The sequence below is a fragment of the Hyperolius riggenbachi genome, chromosome 1 (genome assembly GCF_040937935.1).
Source record: "Hyperolius riggenbachi isolate aHypRig1 chromosome 1, aHypRig1.pri, whole genome shotgun sequence".
NCBI lineage: Eukaryota > Metazoa > Chordata > Amphibia > Anura > Hyperoliidae > Hyperolius > Hyperolius riggenbachi.
This window is the reverse complement of record NC_090646.1, coordinates 232,447,956-232,474,229: the sequence shown is the minus strand read 5'-3', so window position 1 is coordinate 232,474,229 and position 26,274 is coordinate 232,447,956. Positions and strand designations below refer to the sequence as shown.

Genomic DNA, 26,274 nt, shown 5'->3' with positions numbered 1-26,274 from the left:
TTTTTTACATTCCACTGTACCCAAACCGGTACACTTTAGCTGGCATGTAGTAAAGCCTCTGAATTAAACAATCTTGTTTATCAGTATATTTTGAGAGGTGACTTGGAAATCTCCAGCCTTCCGTGACATTAGGAGATAATATAGATTAACATGTCTACAGTTCATGATTGATTTGAGTCATCGTGCTGCCCAGTATTCCAACCCTCACATAACTTGATTATCCTAAATGATCCCGAGCTTCCAATGCGATAGACATAGCCTATTCTCTAGCCACATCTGGTTTAGTGTGACGTGGGTAAGTGGGATTACTGTCTACTGATAAAAATAGCGCTCTGTCTCATTTCTGTCAGTCATTAATATCTTTTGGGCGGGATGGGTAAAGCCCTTATTTCATATATTCATATTTAACCCTTCAAAATATAAGAAAATTAGATATTACTTACAAGGAGTCTTTTGTTTAAATAAAAAAATAAAATAAATGAGTGCTACAAATTCTAAAAATATGACAGGTGGATTGAAGATGCATGTATGAGGGTTATTTAGTAGATTCGTACGGTTCAGCTTATGCAGGAAATTGGCAGTGATTTCCTAGAACAGTATGATAAGGTGCATTATACCATAGAAATAAATGAAATCCTGATATCCTGTAAATGTTCCCCAGCACCACTGCCTTCCCAACAATAATCTTGACACCTAACTCTTCCCTCATACTAACCCACCCTCCTCTCCTAATTACAAATAATACTAACTGTCAACTAACTGCAGGGCTGATTCTAGGCTCAATGGGGCCCTGTGAAAAAATGATATGGGGCTCCCCTACAACCCACCTCATAAGTGGCATTAGACCCTTTTGTTTCTGCCCCCTCTCAGGCTCCCAGAGCCAGCTAGCACTTCCCCCAGGTCACCCTTTTTCCTCTAGGTGTATAGTGGTCTCTGAGGTCCCTGCAGAGTATTCGGCAGTGCAGTGACTCATCTGTGCAGCTGATGTGCTCCTCCATTAGTCTATGTGCTCCCCGTATTCATCCCCAACAGCGCTTCTTCTCATTGACCCTGTGCATGTAACTCACATAACATGCCGTTGGTTCACTGAGAAGATGCGACCAGTGGGGATTAAGACATGGAGCACACAGACTGATGGCAGAACACACCGGCTGGACAGATGAGTTTCCCGCTGCTGAATTGTCTGCAGGGGCCCCAAACACCTCTATACACTTAAAGAGGTACTTCAGCCTAAACAAACATACTGTCATTAAGTTACATTAGTTATGTTAATTAAAATACAGGTAGATAGGTAATATAATCGCTTACCCACCCTGTTTTAAAAGAACAAGCAAATGTTTGTGATTTCATGAGGGCAGCCATCTTTTGGTTGAAAGGAGGTGACAGGGAGCATGAGACACAGTTCCAACTGCCCTGTGTCCTGATCACCCTTCCCAGTTGCTAGGCAACGAGAACAACAATATCAGAAATCTCATCATGCTTTGCACAGCATCAGGGGAAAAAAATGCCCGGGCAGTTTTATTTGATGGGGCGGAGCTTAGCTTCTGTGCAGCTAAAAATGACGCTTTGGTAAGAAAAACAAAGTTCTGATGCTGTGAAACTGGTAAAGACACACCAAGCCTTTTCAGTGCTGCTGAGTAGATTTTTAGTCTGGAGGTTTACTTTAAGGAAAGACCTTGAGTCCCAGCAGCTGACTCAGCGGCCCAGGGCAATCATCCAGTTTGCCCCTATAAAAGCGCTGACCCTGACTTGCTGGAATGCACTAAACTAAAACTCATGCCTAAACTTACAGAGAGTACACAGAAATCAGGACTCGATCCCTCAGCCACAGTTCAAAGACAAGTTCTGTACAGTTGCTTGGCTAGCCTTGGCTACACGCTAGAGACATGTATTGTTGTTATTGAGGGGGATGGAGGGATGACAGTGTGGTGCATGATGGAACAGCACAGGTAAGTATGTTAGTAGGAAAACAACAGGGCCAGTTTTTTGTTGGCTGAAATGACCCACCACTGCAGATCTCTTGCCGATGCATTGGAGGGGATCAGGAGCCACCATGCACACGCTACATCTATCTACGCCATCTAGCCTGTGCACAAAGCTTTAGCCCTTACACCAACAAGACCCTAACACAAGTTCTGACATCACAACTATGGCTAGCACTCAACAGAAAATGTGAGGACTGAGCACATTTCTGCTTAATAGAGAACAGAAGTGACAATGGCCAAATCAAAGTTAGGAACATGCAATTAATTAACTTGTGACTGTGTTATTTTATTTATTTTATAACAATCAGCAGCTCCTGACATTGATTTGGCTGGTCTAACTTCCATTTCCCGTCGAGCAGAAATTTCTAAATTAGACTTTCATATTGGCAGGGTTTTTATCCTAACTGTTATTTTAATTTCTACGCATTTTAAAGGAAAAAAAAAAAAAAAATGGGAACGGTACTTTCACCTTCATTTATCTATTTTACTTGGAAATACCTACCCTAGTTTTCCATATATTTCTGGTATTTGGTTTTTATGTCATATCTAATGTCTAATTTATGGAAAGCACTGTACAATACTGTATATAGACAGCATAAAGGTGCCAAACCCTAAAAAGTCAACACAAAAATAAGGCTGATGTGTTGTACTAAAACCTCCACATTGAACACCCTCCATATGCAATTCACTTTTCTCCAGATTTTTCTCCTAGGTTATATTGTCACACCTTGTCATAAAATGCCTTTCGAACCACCAGCAAGCAAGAAAATACTCATAATAGTACCTTTACAACAACTTTAAGGTACTTGTTACTTAAAGCAGACCTGAACTCAGAACTTCCTCTCCACTCTAAAAGATACGCAACAGCATAATAACCTTTTAAAGGAAAACATTTATTTGTTACAGCTGATACAAGTCCTACAATAAAGCTGCACTGTTTCTACTTCCTGCATTCCTGGAAGCAGACATATTGTTAACATCCTGTGCTTTCAAATGAGCTTATCTGCCGTGGCAGTCATGTGACACAGGGGAGAGATCAAATTACAACTTGTGATTAGACACAAATGAGGGGGAATTAGACAGGCTAAACTCTCTAAATACATACAGGGTGCATTTCTCTATGTTTTCCTTCAGTCCTGTGCAAGAGTTCAGGTCCATTTTAAGAGTTATTTTAAAGACAATATGAAAATGATCTCCTAAGAGATAACTCAGAAGAAAATGTGACTTGCATATGCAGACGGATAAAGTCTATTTCCACAAACTAGAAGGGGCATAGCAATAGCTTATTCTGAGGCTGTGACCGCACAGGGGGCCCTCGACTACAGAGTCCTCCTTCAGTTTCTGCATCAGCCCTTAAATGGTGCTGCACTGATAATTATTCCTTCTATGGGTACTTTGAATGGTGGAAATCATCAAACCACACCTCTCCCACACTGTGACTGTACTGAAATACAGACTTTGGCTCTCTTTATTATGTGACTGTAATATGTGCTAAGGCGTCCAGAGAAAAATGTGCACTAGAGCTCATGGTTCTATAACGGTGTCACTGCAAACTAGACTGTGATTGTGTACCAGGACCATTGCCATCGCTCTGCATACATATAGTTAAGCCGCCAGAAAATGTAGGCGCAGGGTACAGCCAAAAAATGTCTCACCCTGTTCTTGCAAAAGTCCCGGTAGTGTTAATTACTATTCCCCCTCCAGGCCACTATGGACTCAGGGGGTAAGGTGTAATTTGGCTGCCAGCTATTGCTTGGGGCCGAATTATGCTGTTTTTAAATGGACTCTAAGTAGTGATTAAAAACCAAATCTGATCTTACCTGGGGCTTTCTCCAGCCCACCGTAGGTCGGGAGGTCCTTTGGCATCATTCTGGCTCCTATCCCGGTCCCTCTGCAGAAATGGCAACCGGCGACACCGGAACCGAGTGCCGGGCTCCCTCTTTCTGAAAGATGACGTTAGTCGTCATCACGCCGGCAGCCTCGCGTCATCACGGCGGCCGGCGTGACAGTACTGCGCATGCGCGATGAGCCAGACACTCAGTCCCGGTGTCGCCAGGAGCCGCCAGTGTCATTTCTGCGGAGGGACTGGGAGAGGAGCCAGAAGGACCTCACGACCTACGGTGGGCTGGGGAAAGCCCCAGGTAAGTTCAGATTTTGTTTTTAATCACTGCTCGGAGTCCCTTTAAAGTAATATGGGTTACGTCTTTTGACGGCGCCCAAATTACTGTCTTAGCTTCGTTTTAGCCGTAATTCCTATTACGACCTATGGCGGCGCCGGCTGTGGTGAAATCTCCGGCACTGTTTTCCTTCGCTTCGATCACTGTAGCAGGGCTTCAGAAAATGGTCTTTCAAAAATGTGAATGATTCTCTCCAAAGGAAAGAAGTTTTCAAAGCATCTTTGCTGGTTTAAAACATCTACAGCTTCCACGTAGCACATGCAGCCATTGTACAGGTAGAGAGACTTTAGAACATAATAAAACCTGTTAATATATACCGTATATAATCTTGCTATCCAGCAAAGCTGAAAACCACATACACAATTATAAGCAAGTATTACTTTTAATTATCCTTTGTTAATGACAGCAATTATCTGTTTAACTACATTCTTCAGTTGCAAAACATATTACTTAACGTGACTGTATATTTGGAAACAAATTCTTGCGCAAAATTAATGTGTTATACAATTGTAATGGCTTCTATAGATCAGTATTCTATCTGTGATTCATGTAGTTTCATAGCTACATGTATCTTGTCAGTACAAACATGATGGGCCTAATGTTTTGTGTGTTCTCTAAATTATGAAAACAGTGCTTTTGTGGTATCAGTGACCCACATTACATATTCCAGCACTGTAAGAGCTATTGATTGCCTCCTTGTCAAGTAAAGTTGCCGTAGGCTATTTTCCTCTTTCTGAAAGTTCAGTCGGCAATGTCTTGGGGGGGAGGAATATCATTTTTCTGTGACCATCATTGGCAAACAGCAGATATCGCATGTACTTTCAAATGAGTTATGAAGTAACCCGGTAAGAGTGACAAGGGAACCACTTCATGCATAACTTTTATTTTACAAACTGATGACTCCAGCTATGTGTTATTCATAAAGTTTTACAAGCAAAAGGGTAACAGTTGTGACCAAAGGTTGGCACTAAAGGCAAGAATGGTTCGAAGGATCACATAATTGTGATCGGATTGGCAGAAAATATAACTCTGATGATGTTCCCAATCAACTGCAAGCAATTCTTAAATCGATCGCTCACTCACAATTTTAAAGATCGGAAAAATGGTTTTACTTGGTTGTGATGGATTAAAAAGTACAGATTGGTTCATTGATTGTGAAATAATCGATAAATTACACATTTATCTTATAGCTTTGCCGATTCTTTGCTAAAGATTGGACTATTAGTAGCCACCTTAGATGTGCCCATTAATAGTACAATCCCGTGGTCGATACAATTGAGCTGAACGGATTGGTTAGCAGTAATCTAGCCACTAATGGGCACAACCGATCCTTTCCAATCGATTATTGTGGCGATCGGAAATGTTCGATTGGTCCACGGAATTGTATCATTAATGGGTGCCTTTAGTAAAAACTACCGTATAATACACGTTCTTGACACCTATGCCAAACATAGTCATTATGCACCCTAATGTCGCATGGGGCAGTAATTAGTGCTATCAGTTGGTAGAAACTCCACACCACACAGTATTAGAAACCAATTACATAATAAGCATGAAAGTTTACTCATTTTAATATGATCCTGTAACCGTAAACGCATACTGGATTCATGCAGACACTACTATAGTGCTACATTCTACTTCTCGGTGTCACTATATATGTACAACAATCAGGGACGGTTCTAGTAACAAGGGGGCCTTTGGGGAAAATTAACCCGAGGGCCCTCTACAGACACCCCCAACCAAAAAAGCGGTAGTAGGAGCCCTTTGTTGAAGCCAAATTTCCCCCCAGGACCACTGAGCTGGGTGCTGACACCCCCCACTGATCACCCCCCAACTGAACTGTGCTCCCTGGGGCCCCTGCACAGTCTTCTTACCTATGCTGGTGGGCGCCCTTCTCTGTCACTCTGTAGCTCCATGCACTGCGCGACTTCATCCTCGCAAGGGTACCTCTCCTCTGTGACCCGGTGCAAGTTATAACGCAATAGCATGCTGCAGGTCATAGAGAAGATGCAGCCATCGGTGGATGAAGACAGGAGTGCAAGGAGCCAAAGACTGATAAAGGAGTGCGCCCACTGGGGCAGCTGAGACGCTACTCTGCCAAAGCCTCTGCAGAGGGGGGAGATACCTTGGGGCCCCTACAGGCTCTGCCCCTTTGCCTCAAAGGTAGCGCTAGCCCTGACAAAAATGGGAAAATATTTCCACATTTTTTGAGCAATTGCATATTAATCACAATGCCAACAGTGCTCCTGGTAGCCAGACAACATGGCCATTAGTTTAGGCTATAAAATAACAAGACAGAACATGAGAACAAAGGATTACCCGTGTCAAGAAAGAGGTGCTTTGTTTTCAAAATAATAATACATTTCGGTAATTCATGCTTTCACGTGTTCTGTGCATGCACCCAATACAGCAGGGCTTTTCAACCCTGTCCTCAAGTACCACCAACAGTGCATGTCTTGTGGAAATCCACAAAGGTAGTTAATCAGCTCTGCGGAGACACGAATTACCTCACCTGTGTATGTTTGTGGTTTTCTACAAGACATGCAGTGTTGGTGGTATTTGAGGACAGAGTTGAAAAGCCCTGCAATACAGCACAGATCTGATTTATCAACTCCATCCACTCAGTCTGCAGAATGGAAACTTATGCTTAAAGTCATGGCAATCAACACCCACACACAGATATTGTGATGATTTCAAAATCATTAGCTGCTTAAAACTTGGAAAAAAGTCAAGAAAATAACACCTTAAAACAATCTCATAGCCGGTAATTAAAGCCGGGTCTGAAATGTCTGGAACAGACCAATTCACCGTACTCTCACACGCTATAGTCTATGACTTTGCACCACTGATCTACCCTTCTCAAATTCCCACCATGATGCTGCTACAAGACGGTGTTTCCTAAACCTTTCCTTTGCACCCACAAACTATGCATGGTTCTTAGGTGAGTTAATTAGTGTCTCTGCTAAGTGCACAAACTAATGTTACGGATGCCCAAAATGCACACATTTTTGCGAGATTTCGAGAGAGGTTCTGAAAACACCATAAAATAGGACAACTACTAGTGGCAGTTATGCCAATTTCCAGTATAACTACATACACAGATCAGCCACAACTTTAAAAATAACTGCCAAATGTTATGTCTCCCCAAGACCTAAGAAGGTATCCATTTGTATCTGTGTAAGATGTTAGTAACAGATCATCTCAGTCATCTAAGTTGCAGGGTGGGGTCTCCATGGATCAGGCTTCTTTTTCCAGGACATCGCACAAATGTTTGTTCATACAGGTTTCTAAGAAATTTGGAGGCCAAACAAAACATGATTCATCAGACCAGGACAGCTTTTTCCATTCTACTGTGGTCCAGTTCTAGTGATCCTGTGTCCTTTGAAGGCACTTTCATTGGAGAACACTTGCAGAAGAAGAATCACACACCACTTGGTAGGTGCAGGATCAGAGCAGCAAGTCCACAATTCCATTCCATAGACCAACGATTCGTTTTGGGGCCCCGTGGGGTCCTCTTCGTCAAGGTTTATCACAGAATGGTGACCAGTCACCAGCCACTGGGCTCCCGAAACGAATAGTTGGTCTATGGAATGGAATTGTGTCACTATCTTTGAATAAAAGTGGACTTGGTCTACAGTGAGTGTGCAGATATTTTGGATTCATTGGAGGACAGGCACCAGTATGGATACTCTGTCTAGTTGGCGGCTACACAGACCCAAAAGCAGTAAGCTGTAATGCACTCCGTGTTCTGGTAACTAAGGTCTCGTTCACATTACACGCGTTGCCATCCGTATTTCGGCAAAGCATGCAGGAGACAGACATGGACGAACATCAGAACTGCATAGACTGCAAAAAATCAGCTTAAAACCCATATAGCCAGGTAACTGACACGTTTTGGATGCACTGGTCCCTAATCATAACTTTGATTAAGGACCAGTGTGTCTCAACATGTCAATAAAGTTGGAAGATTTTTGCTAGAGACGTTGTGCAGAACTTCCTCTTTTCTTGTGTTTATGGGTTCAGGTCGCCTGGTTCCAGTACGGTCTTAGCAGCGGAGGTAGAGCAGAATTCACCTTACATTTTTGTATTCTGAACAGTTTAACATGAACGTCTATGGACTTTCATGTTACCATGTAGATCGCATACTAAGCGCAGTGCGTCAAGACTGATAGCAGAGCATGTAGTGTGAATGAGCCCTTACTTCGTCATTAACCATTAAAATTTGGATCTAGTCTAAATCACATAGATTTTTACCCATGCCAGTTTTTTCTTGCTTCAAATACATCAACTTCAAGAACTATTTACTTGCTGCCTAATATGCCCCCTCTTGACAGGTGCCCTTCTAACAAGATAATCAGTGTTATTCACGTCACCTCTTAGTGTTTTTAGTGCTGTGGCTGATCAGTGTGTACAGCTAACCTTTCTCTGTAGAAAACAAAATTGCAAACAAAGAATACCACCTCAATTCAAAATGACCTCTCTGTCTCCTGTCACTCCTACTTCAATTATGAGTAAATTCAATGGATTGTTTAATTCCGCAAAACATATATTTTTAGTTTTTTTTCCCATTGGTAGAGATACTTTATTTCCGACAATGATGAAACGTCTCTTAAATGCAGACAAGATCTTTACATGGCTGCTAATTAGATGCAATTTCTTGTCAAAACAATGCAAAAACCTATACATGTCTGATGTCAGCACGGATCATTCCTGGCATGTAATTACAATCAACTTATGAAAGTGGAGTTGATGAAAACTCTCACACTGACATAAACCTATGGCAGAAATATACAAGGATATCATTTTCAGCAGCAAATCAGACAACTTGATGCAGAAATCCCAGCAGCAGTATTACTAACTTGTTACTTCCAGAATATAACTTGATTTCTGTTTATTTCTTAAAGGGAATCTGCACCAAAGCCCAACTACATCCAAAAGTGAGCAAAGAAAATTCTAATCATAATCAGGTTGATACGCAAACATAAACAGTGCAAAGAAGGAAAGTAGTGGACAAAATGCCTTTTTCTAACAGCAGAAAGTGCTCAGAACTAGAGCCTTGTACACACGCCAGATGATTATTGACAGAGGTGGTTGGGTAGGCCCGACTTTACCAACAATGTAACGTGTGGCAGACCCCCTCCCATGTGTTGCCAAGAAATCTGGACAGGTGGATCAGCTTTGCCGAGCACAGGCTGGGGCATTGCTATCCTCACCCCACCCACTCTATTCTGCTCCATTGTGTGCTGTGCCATTGGAATGCCTCCCTTCTCCATAGCAACAGAGATGGCTTGTGATGTGTTTGTACAGAATTCAGCCTTTAAATATCACCCGAGAGATGGAGTTCTGATCTTTGCGGGTGACACTAATTGTCCATGTGTACTAACTTTTAGGCTCAGGTTTAAACAGACTTATCAGTAATATACCAAGTGGGCGGTACATTCACATGCCACAGGAGGATCAGTATAAAAGTGCCCATTAACATTACAATTTTTCCTTTAGATTCAATCATTCAACACATTTATGATCAACAATCAATAATTGTCTTCCGATTAGTTACGATTGTTCAAATCGCGTTGAAAGATCACATTTGATGAAAAAAATTACCATTAATGGGCACTTGTACATGCAGGATGAATATTTTTTTTTTTAAAGGGAAGTCAACACATTTTATAGTCCTCTCATCATAAAGTCACCTACCCACAGAATTACAGAATTTCTAATTGCCCATATCTTCAGATATACTGGACAGTCTCCAGCAGTTCTAACCTTCATGAAGGCAACCCCAACAAGACAAACACAGCAGTAGTAAACATGGCAGCAGACATAAGAGTAAATACAGACATGAGATGATAGCTTGGCACTGCCTAACCATTATCTCCACATTGATTCCTGTATAGACAAACTTAAGTCTACTACGGTAGGCAGCAAGAACTGCCCCGTGGAATAGGGAGAAGAATGATACAGAATGGACCTCTCACCATCAGTTGTTGAAGGGAGATGTAATAGTAATTGGTTGAAAAGACTCAAAGCAGCTGGCTACAGATGGTGCAGTGCCAGCGTACAGGGAATGTCCATGCAAACAATCAACTTTTTTGCCCAAACTGATTCTGATCAATAATTTCACATGACACAAAGTTGGTACATTATTTATAGCCTTATTTGGAGGCTGCTGATATCCTCTGCATGGTGTAATGCAGTGTTTCTCAACATTTTATTGGAATGTACCCCTTTGAAAACTCTGTACTTACCAAGTACCCCCTAGTATAGTAAACCTTATCACAAGTACCCCTTGACAAATATATATTTAATCGTAGTACATTATAATTGGTTCTAAATCATTTCCAAGCATTTACTATAGCTTTTAATTAGCTAAAACACCTAATTTGGTGTTGCTTAAATAAGATTTATCAGTTTCTAAAACTCTAAATGTGTTATTCTTGGTTAAGTATATCAAGCCTGAGTACCCCCTGGAACCATCAGAAGTACCCCCTGGGGTACGCGTACCACACGTTGAGAACCTAGGGTGTAATGGATAGGTGGATGCCAAGCATCCACAAATGGCCACTGCAGTATACATAGATCACAGCACCACATCAGTCCTACAAGAAAGAACACAGCAGGTTTTACATTGGGCCTCTAACCATAATACAGTAATGGATATGGACTCCAAAACCTACCAAGGACAGCCTGTGTCAGAGGTGTTAGCAAGGGTTACAATTATTCAATGCATAAAGGATTGATTATTACCAGCACAACCCCAAGAAAGAGATAACACAGAAGCTGAAAGAGGGCCTAGAGGGGGCCCTTATGGCCCAGGAGCCCTGGTGCAGTTACTACCAATGCATCCCCTATTGCTATGCCACTGATCAAAATCTGATTTCAGGTTTATAACCTCTTGCCGACCGCGTCATGCCGATGGGCGTGGCCGCGGCGGCAGCCCCAGGACCGCCTAACGCCGATTGGCGTAAAGTCCTGGGGCTGTTTTGCAGGAGATTGCGCGCAGGCTGTGCGCACATCTCTTGCTTGTGGGGCGTAGCGCAGCCCCGCCTTCAGTCTCCGAGCGGCTGTTGCCGCTCGGAGACTTTACACTAACGCGTAAAAATGTATGTGTTAATGTTCCTGCACCAGCGGAATGCGTAAAAAAATTTACGCAATGCGGCCCCGCCGACCCCGAGGTTGGCAAAAACTAAACGAGCTGATGGAGGGGGACCAGAGCAGCAGTGAGTGACTACGAGGGCACAGGATGGCTGCATGGGGCTGGTAGAAGCCCCAGGTAAGTAAAACTCTTTTTTTTGCCTGATAACTCCTTTAAGGGAGAATGTAACTACCCCCATCCATTGGTTACAGGTATCCTTTAATACAAATAAATGCAGTGCTTTGATAACTAAAGCCCTCCATTTCCAACATCTTTAGAGGTTTTTATATCTGTTTACCTGGTTGCTTGATTTCATGAGAGCACAAGGGGTTAATATTGCTATTTGCTTGATTTGGTCACTCCCCCCTAGCACCTGCCCTTGTCTATTTCAGGTCTCTGCAGAGATGAGAACACCTTTGTTTGTTCCTGAAGATTAAAAAAAAATCAGGGTCGAATTTACAAAACAAGAACTAGGCCTGGAAACCAAGGACATGTGAGAACAATGCCAATGACAAAAAAGGTATGTACTGCACTGATATTGATGCTTAGCTCATACAGACTGTCTAGCCCAGCTAACAGGTTTTAGTGGATGAAATAAGAAGGACAATTCTTCTGTTTAGTATTTTTATATGGTCCCCTATTCCTTTCTTTCCACCCTAGAAAGAACATACAAAGCCTGAACAATCACAGAACGGTGTAATCCGTTACCTAAACGATGAAGACATATTTCTGAAGCAGTGGCATACAGGTGGAATGTGAATGTGTGGTTCACAGTCCTACTGAGGAGTGGGAGTAGGGCCCTCTGTTTTACTACTCCTAAGCTATGGAAGTGAGGGTCCGGATTTATTTAGAATAGAAACCCCCTTTTGATATTATTCGCTCATGGGCATTTGAGGATTGAAGAATGTCAAGCATTCCCTCAATAGCCTTCTTTGCTATGCTTCATAGTTTTTCTTTTACTGTTGTCACAAACCACATGGTTCCTGGAGCAATATTTATGTCTGTGCACACTATTCATTAATAGTCCTCAGCAGCAACATAAAATATTCTGGGGATCTACATGCTGAGAGAAAACCTGTGTTGAATAATAAAAAGATCACTGTGAAAACATTCCTGGTAATTGCAGTTATGCTTATCTTGGACCAGCAACGCAGATCAGTGAATAGGTAAATCTTTGCACATACATCATAGCCCACAGAGAAAATGTATTAAAGCCCTTGTACAGCTTCCATTTTATTAAATACATATGTTAGTACATTTGCATTAATTAGCACTGCACGCATTTTTGTCCATTTCCTATTTTTTCTCTTAGCAATTCATATATTGTAAGTACCGCTGTGACTTCTGTCAGGCAGCATCCTGCAGCTTCTTATGTCCAGGAGAGTTGGAGATCCTTTCCTAAATCTAAGCAGATCACCTGACCCTGATGACCGCTTCCCACTGCACTCTCTGTGGGCAGCACTGCAACTACAGTTCCTCTATGTTTAGTGTGTAATAAAGCATTTAACTTCACCCCACCTTCGCAAGAGTTTTAATAAAAGTTACCGTTCAGTATACTTTTCATAAACACACTGCCATAGGAAACCCTCTTCTCGTATTGTAAAGATACTTCAGAAGAGTAGGAAAAAACACAGAGAATAGCTGGCGTTTAGGGTTGGTGGTTTGTGAAGATGCATTCATCTTGGGATTTGCAGGTTTGAAAACCTGCGTGTCTCCGGACACTCAATTGCGGGTTCACTGTTCGTCCCCACCAAACCATACCGCACAACCTTTTCATCATTCCAGCCTTGCTTAGTTAGAACCAATCAGAAGACTGCTCTGTTTCAAACTGCTTTTCCAGCTCTCTAGGCTTCCTTGGCACTGGCATGACATTAGCCAGGCTCCCCTGTGAAGTGGTGAATGAGTGGTCATGCCAGGCTGGGGAAGTGGAGCCTCAGACAGCACAGGCAATAGCAGCTCACTTGCAATGTGATTCAGCAGGTGAATCAGCATTTGTGTTGGGTTTTGCTTGTTTTTGAACCTGCAAATTGCTAGTTCACGGGATCACTGGTCACTCAGCAAACCACAGCCGTAGACGTTCAACCATCAGGTTCTCCCTGTTAAAGGACCACTGTCACAAAAATCCTAAAATGTAAAATATATGTAAACATATACAGTTAAGAAGTACGTTTCTTCCAGAGTAAAATGAGCCATAAATTACTTTTCTCTTATGTTGCTGACACTTACAGTAGGTAGTAGAAATCTGACAGAACCGACAGGTTTTGGACTAGCCCATCTACACATGGGGGGTTCTCAGGGTTTTCTTTATTTTCAAAAGCACTTAGTGAATGTCAGTTGCTCCGTCCAACTGCCAAAAGTGTGCAGCAAGCAGGGAGGCTGCCCAGCATCTTTACATAAATCAGTTTTTAGGGAATGTCTTTATAAAGAATAAAGGCCATGCTGAGAATCCCCGACGGAGAGATGGACTAGTCCAAAACCTGACGGTATTGTCAAATTTCTACTACCTACTGTAAGTGACAGCAACATAGGAAAAAAGTTATTTTTGGCTCATTTTACTCTAGCAGAAACGTACTTCTTATTTATATATGTTAACATATATTTAAAATTTTAAGATTTTCGCGACAGTGGTCGTTTAACCGCACTACACAACGTTTTCATATCAATACTGGCAACCGCCTCAGCCATTAAAAGGATCATTACGATAGTCAGGATACACATAATTGGGCCTCATGGGTGGCATAATTGATAGCACTCTTACCTAGATTTCACATTCAAATCTGAGCCACGTCACTTCACATGGAGTTTGCATGTTCTACCTCCGTATGCATGGGGTCTCTCTCAGCACCTACGTTTCCTTGTACATCACAAGAATATACTTGTAAGTTAATGGTACACCCCTCCCCATCATTACTATGCTAGTGATTACACTATGTGCTCTATGATGGGCAGTTGGTGACTTGAATATGTAACCTGTGAAGCACTACGGGACATGCCAGTGCTGTATAAACACACAATCATAACATTTTAATTAGTAAATCAATGCAACGCAACAGAAAAGTCCCGCCACACATTGGCCTCAATTCACTAAGCTTATCTCCTGTCTTTAATAACTCTTCTAGAGTTGTTACCATGGTGATAAGGCATGTAGTATTCAGGAAACATTTTACCTCAGGCAAACCTAACTCCTGTCTTTAAGTTAACTCTTTAATCCTTAAAATAACTCCAGAGTTAAAGACAGGCTGTTCATTAACTGCGTGTGAAAATAACTACAGAGGAGGTAAATTAACTACAGAGGAGGTAACTTAACTACAGAGGAGGTAACTTAACTACAGAGGAGGTAAATTAACTACAGAAGAGGTAACGTAAGGAATGAAGAGATAAGATAACTCTCTTACTGTGTGGAGGTAAGTTTTCTCTTGCCTTATTATCTCCAGCATGATCTTAGTGAATTGAGGCCATTATCCGCTTGATGCGTCACATACAATGAAGCATACAGTCAATGAAAAGTATGTTTCACTATCACTATAAAGGTGCGGGTTTTGTGGTAATGCACTGCCATGTTGCACGTCGTTAAACCGCACAACGAACATTGTGAATAGGTGTTACAGTGCAGTGCGCCAGCTAGCATTACAATACGCACCACTGTGAATGTAGTCTTGCTGTTATGACCATGTTTTTAAATAGCAACCAAAGGCTTTGTTTTCTAAATGATATGACAAGGACACCAAGATTAGTTGCTACTCACAAAACAACCTACCACAGACAACGTCCTACAGTAAAAACCCTTTAAATTAACAGAAGCAAGACCCTCATAAAATGTATTTCTATTTGTTGAAGCCACAGGTCATATGTATTTTAAATGGGGGGGGGGAGGGGTGCAGCTGCTTTGCTCTTGGTGATGTATATTAGAAATGAGGAATAAAACTGTGCACATAGAGCGTATTTAGACACCGGCTCTGAATCTGCTGCTTGAAAAGCAAAGCGAGAAATGTAACGGTAGAAATCCTGCTGCTCGCTACGTGTCAGTGGGAGATGGAATCAGCCAGAAGGATTTGCACTTTGGTTTGTGAAGCATGGCCTGTGGCTGCACGGAGGCTAGACCTCCTACCTCGCCACAAATGTAAAGGGCTGGATTGCTGTGTGTGGGCTCTCTAGGCACATGCAGGCCAGGCAGCAGCTATAGAAACATTATCCATACAGCTAGAAGTCTGTGCACATGTTATACAGTGTGTGTGTGTGTCTATATATGTATAAATATACACACTCATTACCCAAAAGGCCACCAATACCAGGAAAACACATTGCTACTTTCTGCCTAAAAATATATTAGTAAACAGATAAAGACATAAATACACTGTATTTCTCCTGAACCTTCATTTTAAGGTATAATTTGAATCTACCAGAAAGTAATATTTGCAGCAAATCTATTTTGAAATTCATTCATAATGGGCAAAGTTGTGCACGTTCTCTCCATGGGAGTATGTGAAGCACAGCACAACATTTAAATAATTACTATAGGCCAGTCTATACAGCATCCACCTTCACAGGAGACAACATTCAAAATGTCTACTGAGAAACCTATTTCCCTCAGATGTGATCTTTCAGACTTTTATGATCAAATTGTACAGAAAACCTCACAGTATCTGGAGAAAAACGATGTAAATGATTATTTGGTGAATTGGAATGGAAATTTTTGTCAATCGGATGTTGGATTTTGTGATAGTCCAGTTTATGCGAACAATCGATAATTACCTTCTGATTACGGTACTTTCATTCCCGCAAAACTAACCAAATGATCGCATCTGATGAAAACATTATATCATTAATGGGCACCTTTAGACTTTGTTTGAAAAATCGCAATCGCTTAGCATGCAGCATTTTTTAGATTCCCATTGCGTTTCAATGTTAAAGAGAACCTGTACTGAGTAAAAATATTTAAAATAAACACATGAGGTAACTTCAAATGAACGTTACATAGTTACCTTGCCATCAGTTCCTCTCATAAGCTCACCATTTTCTTCTGACAATAATCCCTTCCAGTTCTGACAATATTTTGTCAGATCTGAAATATATCAGTTGCTGTCAGTAAAATATCAGTTGCTGTCAGTTATAGCTGAGAGGAAAACTGATGTATCAGGTAATGTCCATGTTTCCCTATGGCTCAAGTGGGCGATGTTACAGTTTAACTGTGTGCTGACCAGAAAGCTGTTATTGGTAATGGCCATTTTCAAAGTGGAGGACGGAAAATTCCCTTGATCACAGTGAACAAACAGGACGCGGGACAGGAGAAAGACACTGAGGAGTAGACTACATGGAAGGTAAGTATGACTTGTGTATGCTTATTTTGACTTTTAATTTTCAGTTCAGGTTTTCTTTAAGTATAGGATCGCTACAAAATCTCTATGCAATCACTGTACAAAAGTGATTTTGCAGGGATTTTACTACCAGAACCAGACAAAAAATTAAAATCGCAATCTCTAATCGCAAATGCTTTTGCAATAGCTAGCACTAAAATAAAATCACTACAAAAAATGCCAGGAATCACTGCTGAAATAACTTTACAATAAATCACTACGTGATTTTGATTATTGTTTTCTAGTGGGCGTCCTGCCTAGGGACATTTCACCTGTTAGCACAACGTGTGTTACTAGGTTAACGCGCATTGTATAGTGATGTGTGCATTTCCATGGTAACGAGCCGCTTATTGGTAAGTGTGCATGCTAACTTTACCGGACTTTAATGTGTCTGGCCCTATGTCCATTGCGTCAATTTCCAATGAACAATAACATCACGATACAAAGCAGATGCGAAGATATGCTTATTGGGCTAGCACATTGATTGCGGTGCAGGGGGTTCCGTCTGGATAACACACTGCATCCAGTGAGCTTACAAGGTAATACATGTGTGTACAGTGGCAGGGAGGCATACTTTCATTGTACTGTATGCCTCACTGTATGGTCACATTGCACCATCAGCAACATCCAGTAGAAACCTACAGTAGTGATCAGTCGATCTGGCACATCGCTTAAGGGGAATCCACTCATGTTGACATCATCAGCATCTCTAAACACTTCAGATTAAAATGATCATAATGTAACATTTTGGAAGATGAAAATCTAGCATGTATTTTAGCTAAACAAAAATGTATCATAAACTTGGTTTTTTTATAAACCAAATGGTCTGCTGTCAGTGATATTGTCACTTAGATGATGTAGAAAGCTAACAGTCTCCCAGGTTTTCTGACATCTGCAGTGTGCGTTTGTGCAAATACAGACTTCAGCCATAAAGCCATGCTCCTGTTCATTTCACTCCAGCGCCTCAGTATTGATCCCTCAATTAATGCTTGGCTGCTGTAATCAGTAGTGAGATGTGGCAGGGGTTTATAGTTAGTCGCTTAGGAGGGCAACTGCTGGGAGATGAAGCAGAAATGATATTTGATGCTGAAAGACCTTGTGTGGTTGTGGAGGGGGATGCAGAGAGGTGAACCTGCCCATACAGTTAGGAGCGTTTGTGAAAAAAGACCACATTCACATTAGGGTATGTTCACACTATGGGGCAAATTTACGAAACCCCTGTAAAATTGGCATGCATAGGGGTGCAGCAATATTACCAGTACCAGTATCTAACAGTTACTTAGCGCATGTTGCGCATGTAGCCCAACCTGCATAAACTAGATAGCATGCATGTTGCTAGCATACTGTGCATTATACATTTTGTTACCTAGGGGTTGGTTCACTAAAATAATGTTAATTTAAACATGTACAGATTTACGCATTTACGCAATTTACATAGTGACTTACGCAAAAAACGTAACATGCTATGTACAATCACCACTTACGTTGCATGCTACTCCAGCAACATACATAAAGCATGTATTATGCAATATGTCAATGGGTACATGCCTGTAATCTTAACATACACTATCTGTACATGATAAAAATAACATTCCTTTAGTGAATCAAACTCCTAGATTGCACATGTTGCTAGCGTACCCTGGGTTGTGCTAATTGCGAAGGGCACAGTATAGTAGCAACATACTAATTGCCTAAGTAATGAGAGTTGCGCTACTTGCACAACTCATGTTACGTAACTTGTGCAAGTACCAGTAGTATTGCTGTATTCTGCCTACACATTTCACCACACTTTTATTAAAGTGAACCCGAGGTGAGAGTTATATGGAGGGTGCCATACTTATTTCCTTTTAAGCAATACTAGTTGCCTGGCTATCCTGATAATCCTCTGCCTCTAATACTTTCAGCCATAGACCTTGAACAAGCTTGCAGCAGAGCAGTTGTTTCTGACAATATTGTCAGAACTAACAGGATTAGCTGCATGCTTGCTTCTGAGTTACTTCAGCCACTACTACAAGCAAATAGACCAGCAGGGCTGCCAGGCAACTAGTATTGTTTAAAAGGAAACAAATATGGTAGCCTCCATATACCTCTCACCTCGGGTTCCCTTTAACCAACCCTAATGTTGGCTGCATTACGTCTTTGGTATAACGTGGGCATAAAGCAATGCATACTGTTCACGTAAAAATATTAGTGAATTGTTTCACTGTATGGTCAATTGTTATTGAGTGCAAACATTTTCACAAATATTATCCTGAATTGTCCTGTAGAAGTGTGTCATGTCTGAGCACGGCTGCACTCAGATGTGACTGTACAGGGCTACCTTTTTTCAACGCTTGTGTCGAGTGCTAGCAAGTGCCCTGCCAGTGCAAAGGAGCAGTTGACAGGTGGCAAATTAATCGCCTTTCATGTGAAAGAGGCTTTTTTTTTAGAAAAACGCAATCGCAGTGCCTGCTGCGCTTTTTTAAGTGCAGCGCTTGAAAAACGCATGAAAAAAAGAAATGCAATGCGATTCCATTGCGTTTTTCAGAAGTCAGTATCCCAGAAGACGCTGCAATTTCCTGATTCGTGTTGAAATGTAAACTAAAAAAAAAAACAAAGGATTCTTTAGCCAATCAGCAATTACAAGAAAATTGCAAATGCATCAAAAACGCAGGCAAAAGCGCATGCAATGCGTTTTTAAAACTACATGCACTTGCGATTTTAAAAAACACATGCACTTGCATTATTCAGTGTGTACAGGCCCTAAGCCTACTTTTACACTAACACATAACGTTGCAACGGATATATATATCCCATACCACATCCAATGCGATTCTATTGTAATATGTTCACATCAGCACAATAGCAGGGCAATACATTGGAATCCATAGGAGTATTGCAAGGGAATTCTGCGTATTACTAGACGGTGTGCACATTTACAGTTGCGGTGAAGCATTCTTTTTATATACTGTAATGCTTCACTGCATGCACTGTATTACACACAAAATGCACGATGCAACTTTCCTCTCCGTTGTGCTGTGATCTTGTTTTCACAGGGTGTGCAGCACAATGCCCTGCGTGCAAGTAGCCTTGGGGCAAAGCTCCCCAACCCTGTCCTCACGGCTTATCAACATTTTGCAGGAAACCACAAGCATTCACAAGTCGGCTAATAAGTGTCTCCGCAGAGCTAATTCATTACCTCTGTGGATTTCCACAAGACATGCACTGTTGGTGGGCCCGGAGGGCACGGTTTAAGTTTCAATTGCTGGGTTTTTGACACTAATTTGACATCAATCCCACCAATTTGGCTTAAACGTGACTATTGCTAGGTCCCTACTAAGTGTGCAGGTACAGTGAATCTGAAGTATGATTCACTGTGTCCACCCACAACCAATTTAGTAGCCATTGGTGTCTGTTGCAGCCTACTGTATGCTTCGATTGTCTTGTCCATTTTTCATGCAGTGTCCAGAAAAGTTTTGCAAGATGGGACTTTGCATTTCACTACTACAATGGAGATGACCGATACATTGAAAATGGAAGTGCCTGAATGGATCCTATAGCTACCATAAAACCTGTTAACATCTCTCCATTGCAGAAAACTGTTCAACTTTAACTGCAGTGTGAACCTAGCCTTCACGTCAGATCACCTCTCAAGTAAGTATCACGCTATGAAATCAAACAGATGCCAAACTAAAATCAATGTCTAAAGGCATGTTCACGAGCCCTAATCAAAATCAAAATCATAGCAGCATGACTACAGGTGTGATGGACAATGATGATAAACATAGTTGTGTACAGTTATATATATACCAAGCATCTGTTAACAGCAGCAAGCCAACTATAATACATATCCAAAAATTACATTCTACTTAGTATGGTGAAACAGTTTCTAAAGCTTTTTTTTTTTTTTTTTTGTACAAAAGGCGAATGCAAGCAGCTTCAGAAACACAGCAAAAAATGTCCAGACCGAGCATTGCAGAACACGGTTCAAAGTTAATAGCTTGGAATGGATTCCAAGTGGCACCTTGTGTGTCATTCACTCGAGAAATACGGTATTGAACAAATTGCAAAAATGCAAAACACTGAAACCATAGAGGAGCTTTTTATAGCTATGAAATAAATTAAGTAGAAGTCTAGGAAGAGGGAAAAAAAGTATTCCCATAATATTCGAGAGTAGAAGTTAACAAGCCTGCTGGGATCTTTTTAGCCCCTGCAGAGCTGAGACTTCAACATTATTAAATGTCTGTCGCATCTGAAGTATGGTGCAACATAACTCAATAAACAACGGAAAGCATATGATGCGGAGGGGGAGGAAGCTTTAGATTACCCTGCAGAATAATTCCGTTTCAGGACAGGTGTTTGCCTGTGACAGCACAAGATATGACTGGCAAGAAGATAGCAGCATCGGCCCCTTGTAATAAAGTGTTAAATTGGAGCACATCAGCGTACCAGCCCTGTCACAGGTGTTGAAACCATAGCATTTTTCTTAAACCCTTTCGGTGCAAAAGCATATGACTGTAAACTGCAATACATTGATACTTGGTACCATAGAAATACAATATCATAGTCTAGAGATAAACAATCAACAATTCTAAATAAGGTTCTTCACTGCACAAGCTGTAATGCCACCATTGTCTTGGACTGTTCACTGTCATATTGTTTATATTGTATTGCTACAATTTTCATTCTGTTGTACAGCTGACGCTATATAAATCAATGATCATTCTTAATGATGGTATGCAAAATCACTATATCAAAATGTGTCAATCTTAACAGCGTATAGACAGGGCTGGTTGAAGCCCTAATGGGGCCCTAGGGCAAAGGTAACCTGGGGCCCCTCCCCCAGCACTTCCAGTCCCCTTCCCCCCAGGTCTCTCCCCAGAGACCCAGCATTATTTGTGTAAAGATTACAACTGACCTGATGTTGAGCTGCTCTGTCCAGCTTCCGGTCCTTATCTCGCTGCCTGCCTTATCTTAGTGACCCAGCGCATCAGGTTATCACACAAGATCAAAGGGTCTGAAGAAGATGCAGGCATCAGGGATGAAGACGGGAATCACAGATGGAGCAGCGTGCCGGTACAGGTGAGTTGTACTCCTTACAAAAATCATGCAGGGGCCCCAGGTGCAAATATCTAGAACTGAGGGGGTGAGGGGGGAGTCCGGCAGCACTGGGGGCCCAGTAGTGCTCAAGGGCCCTGAGGAAATTGCCCCTTTTGCCTGACTAGTAGCCCCTGCCCTTCATATAGAGCCTTTCACTATAACGCAAATGTCTTTGAAGGGAACCTGAGATGGGGCCACAGGAATAAAATCTACATACCTGGGGCTTTCTTCAGCCTCATCGCTCCCACGGCGTCCTCTTCTGACTCCCAGTGCTCTTCTGACTCCCCGTTTGGCTGCAATTGGCCCCCCGAAAGTCCTCCGGTCCAACTGGACCCGACTGGAGGATTTTTTGGGGCCAACTGCAGGCGAAGAGGACGGTGTGGGAGAGATGAGGCCGGGGGGGGGGGGAGGGCTACAGGAATGCCATAGGTAGGTATGTATATTTTATTCCGGTGACCCCATACACTTTAAACTCTCTTTTGGATGAAAACAAATTTTCAGGTTTTTCTTTCTCCAGGCTTTGGTGGAAAAAAGTAGGGATGTTCAATGAGACACTAATAATAGAGAGTTGATGCAAATTATGCAGCTTTGAAATGGACCAATCAAATGCAACACCTGTTTGGTGATTCCCAAGCTGTATACACTTGAACAACATTAACATACAATTTGCGGCAACTCAGCATTATTAGCATCACATTGACCATCCCTAGAGATTTAGTTTTTAGTTGCCTCCTGGTTATAGAATATTGTTTGCTACACCTGCACTCTAAATGAATAGCGATGTGTTAGCATATATTTGGACAAACTTTAGCGAAAGCGATTGTTTTTCAGGGCACTTTCACACTATACCCGTTGTGTTACATATTCTGAAAAACAAGACCGTTGGCGATACAACACATACAGTGTATACCCGTGTGCGTCAGTCAGTAGCGTACAGCATGCTGTGCGTTGTTCCAACAGGAATCGCTGCACCGCAAACGCACCAATGTGGAAGCGCCATTAGAACATAATTGCATCGCAATGCAGCAAAGGTAGTGTGAAAAGACCCTAAAAAAGGAACTTTAATGAAAAGGGGGGGGAGGGGGAATTAACACATTGCAAAGTGAGAAGTTAAAAAATTGAAGACAGATCAAGAAATGATTGAAATGTTTTAATTTTTTCATATTGTTTGATCCACACTCAGCCTGCACATCATCGTCTTTACTACTGGCAGGCATAAAATAAAAACAGCTCCAACAGCCATTATTTATAATCACACCCCCTAACAACGCGATAGGCTAAAATGTTATTTAGCCTATCACGTTGGGAGATGCTGGTTGCGTGGTAGCTGGAAACAGCTGTTATTTCCCAAAACACAACGAGGCTCCCACAGCGTGATGTCAGGATCTAGGTCCTGACACCACACTGTGGGTGGGTGGGGGGGGGGGGGGGGGTTCACCTCAATATCAGCCATACAGATTTCCCAGGTGATGTATTCAAGGAATAGATTTCTTATGGGAAAGGGGGTACCAGCTACTGATTGGAATAAAGTTCAATCCTTGGTTACAGTTCCTCTTTAAATCAGTGGGATGTGCCACACGCCCCTAGCAATAGATTTAGTGTGAATGTAAGAAACTTTCTAAACTGCAATGCAGCTATGGCACATTTTTATAGTGCTCCGCAAAGCTTCTCTTTAAATTTCCTTCTAAAAGTTGCCTGTTGCCAACAACCTGTGCCGTCTGCAACCAATATTAGAATATGGTTAACTACTACCATAAAAGTGTTTGCCTATGTAGAAAATTTCATATTGCAAAGTCAATCTTTAGCACCAAACAACAGGTAAATCACAAGTGAGTTTATCCAAGGTAAACATCATGATAACAAGGCCCACGGAAAATATGCCGTATTTTATTGTACAGTTTCTTCCTTCAACGACCGAGTCTGCGTGCCTCACTGGAATCAGCATGCTGTGCACGTCATGTAACTAGAGCTGCGTCATGCCAATTGTCTGAAATAAACTCATTATATCCGTCCTAGGCTGCTGTCCTCACCTACAGAAAATACTGCCAGCGCTGAATTGCATTCATTATGTTGAACAGGGAAATGTCGCACATGCTCAATTGTCACCACGTTAAAAAAAATCTGTACATAAAATACCAGTTAAGCTGAAGGAGAAACCACCCCATGTATATGGAGGTAAGGTAGAGTTTATTCATGCAATATAGATGGCATCTAGGCTTTAGCCATTCTGCCTCCATGCTATTTGTGTATTTGTGTGGTCCAGAGAGTTACTGTGCGGCAGGCTGATGCCAACAGAGGTCTATGACAGCTTTCCCCAACTAACATTATACCACAAAGTAGAACACAGGGCCTTAAAGCATGATAGGTGTGATACAACTGGCCCAGAACCTCAAACCTCCTGAAGGACACCACAAAGGTAAGTATTAGCACTCTAACACAAACAGCTTTAGGCAGTGAATTCACCGCCTGTCAGCTATTGTGCTGCACAGTTTGGGCACTTGTTAGCACTCAGTACCAAAAGTGGACAGGCTACCCCCTCCATGGAGTCATGCAATATGTCACTGTTCTCTGCCACCCGGAAACGCCACCACGTGTTGTTGGCACTGACACGCGTGGAGTTACAAATGCTGCCATTTGGCTACATTTTGATTGCACAGGAATAGCGTTCATGGGAGGCAGACCTGGACGCTGAACTGCCCAATAAGTGCCCAGTTAAACTTACTGTCTGAAAGACTCCGAACGTACATCAACAGTGTTACTTCCAGCCTAGCCATTATATATCAGAGGGAGTTTTTATTTCATATCATTAGCTATTAGAGTTCTGATCTCCAGTAAAGTGCCTTCTCAAACATTGCACTGACCTACTGCATACTGAGATGTAACACACATTTCACCGCAATGAATTCACTACAAAAGAACTACTTACAACATGAGTAAAAATATTTTAGCATTTTCACATTACCCAATAAACAACATTACCCAGTATCTACCTGCATTACATTACCCAGTGTACAACATTACGCAGCATCTACCTGCATTACATTACCCAGTGTACAACATTACGCAGCATCTACCTGCATTACATTACCCAGTGTACAACATTACGCAGTATCTACCTGCATTACATTACCCAGTATACAACATTACGCAGTATCTACCTGCATTACATTACCCAGTAAACAACATTACCCAGTATCTACCTGCATTACATTACCCAGTGTACAACATTACGCAGCATCTACCTGCATTACATTACCCAGTGTACAACATTACGCAGCATCTACCTGCATTACATTACCCAGTGTACAACATTACGCAGTATCTACCTGCATTACATTATCCAGTGTACAACATTACGCAGTATCTACCTGCATTACATTACCCAGTATACAACATTACCCAGTATCTACCTGCATTACATTACCCAGTGTACAACATTACGCAGTATCTACCTGCATTACATTACCCAGTAAACAACATTACGCAGCATCTACCTGCATTACATTACCCAGTGTACAACTTTACGCAGTATCTACCTGCATTACATTACCCAGTGTACAACATTACGCAGTATCTACCTGCATTACATTACCCAGTAAACAACATTACGCAGCATCTACCTGCATTACATTACCCAGTGTACAACATTACGCAGTATCTACCTGCATTACATTACCCAGTATACAACATTACCCAGTAACCACCTGCATTACATTACCCAGTATACAACATTACCCAGTATCTACCTGCATTACATTACCCAGTAAACAACATTACGCAGCATCTACCTGCATTACATTACCCAGTTTACAACATTACGCAGTATCTACCTGCATTACATTACCCAGTGTACAACATTACCCAACATCTACCTGCATTACATTACCCAGTATACAACATTACCCAGTATCTACCTGCATTACATTACCCAGTAAACAACATTACGCAGCATCTACCTGCATTACATTACCCAGTTTACAACATTACGCAGTATCTACCTGCATTACATTACCCAGTGTACAACATTACCCAGCATCTACCTGCATTACATTACCCAGTTTACAACATTACGCAGTATCTACCTGCATTACATTACCCAGTGTACAACATTACCCAACATCTACCTGCATTACATTACCCAATAAACAACATTACCCAGTATCTACCTGCATTACATTACCCAGTGTACAACATTACGCAGTATCTACCTGCATTACATTACCCAGTGTACAACATTACGCAGTATCTACCTGCATTACATTACCCAGTAAACAACATTACGCAGCATCTACCTGCATTACATTACCCAGTGTACAACATTACGCAGTATCTACCTGCATTACATTACCCAGTATACAACATTACCCAGTAACCACCTGCATTACATTACCCAGTATACAACATTACCCAGTATCTACCTGCATTACATTACCCAGTAAACAACATTACGCAGCATCTACCTGCATTACATTACCCAGTTTACAACATTACGCAGTATCTACCTGCATTACATTACCCAGTGTACAACATTACCCAACATCTAC

General features: G+C 41.7%; 1 protein-coding gene and 1 long non-coding RNA gene across 4 annotated transcripts in view; one reads left to right on the top strand and one right to left on the bottom strand.

The window, feature by feature from the left end:
* The window catches only part of CXXC4 (CXXC finger protein 4), a 260,319-nt gene that overhangs the window by 64,921 nt on the left and 169,124 nt on the right, over positions 1–26,274 (bottom strand). The window lies entirely within an intron of this gene.
* LOC137503884 (uncharacterized) lies at positions 7,312–12,487 on the top strand. The gene is made up of 3 exons (XR_011019364.1): positions 7,312–7,597; positions 11,690–11,817; positions 11,958–12,487. It is a non-coding gene; the product is annotated as an uncharacterized lncRNA (long non-coding RNA).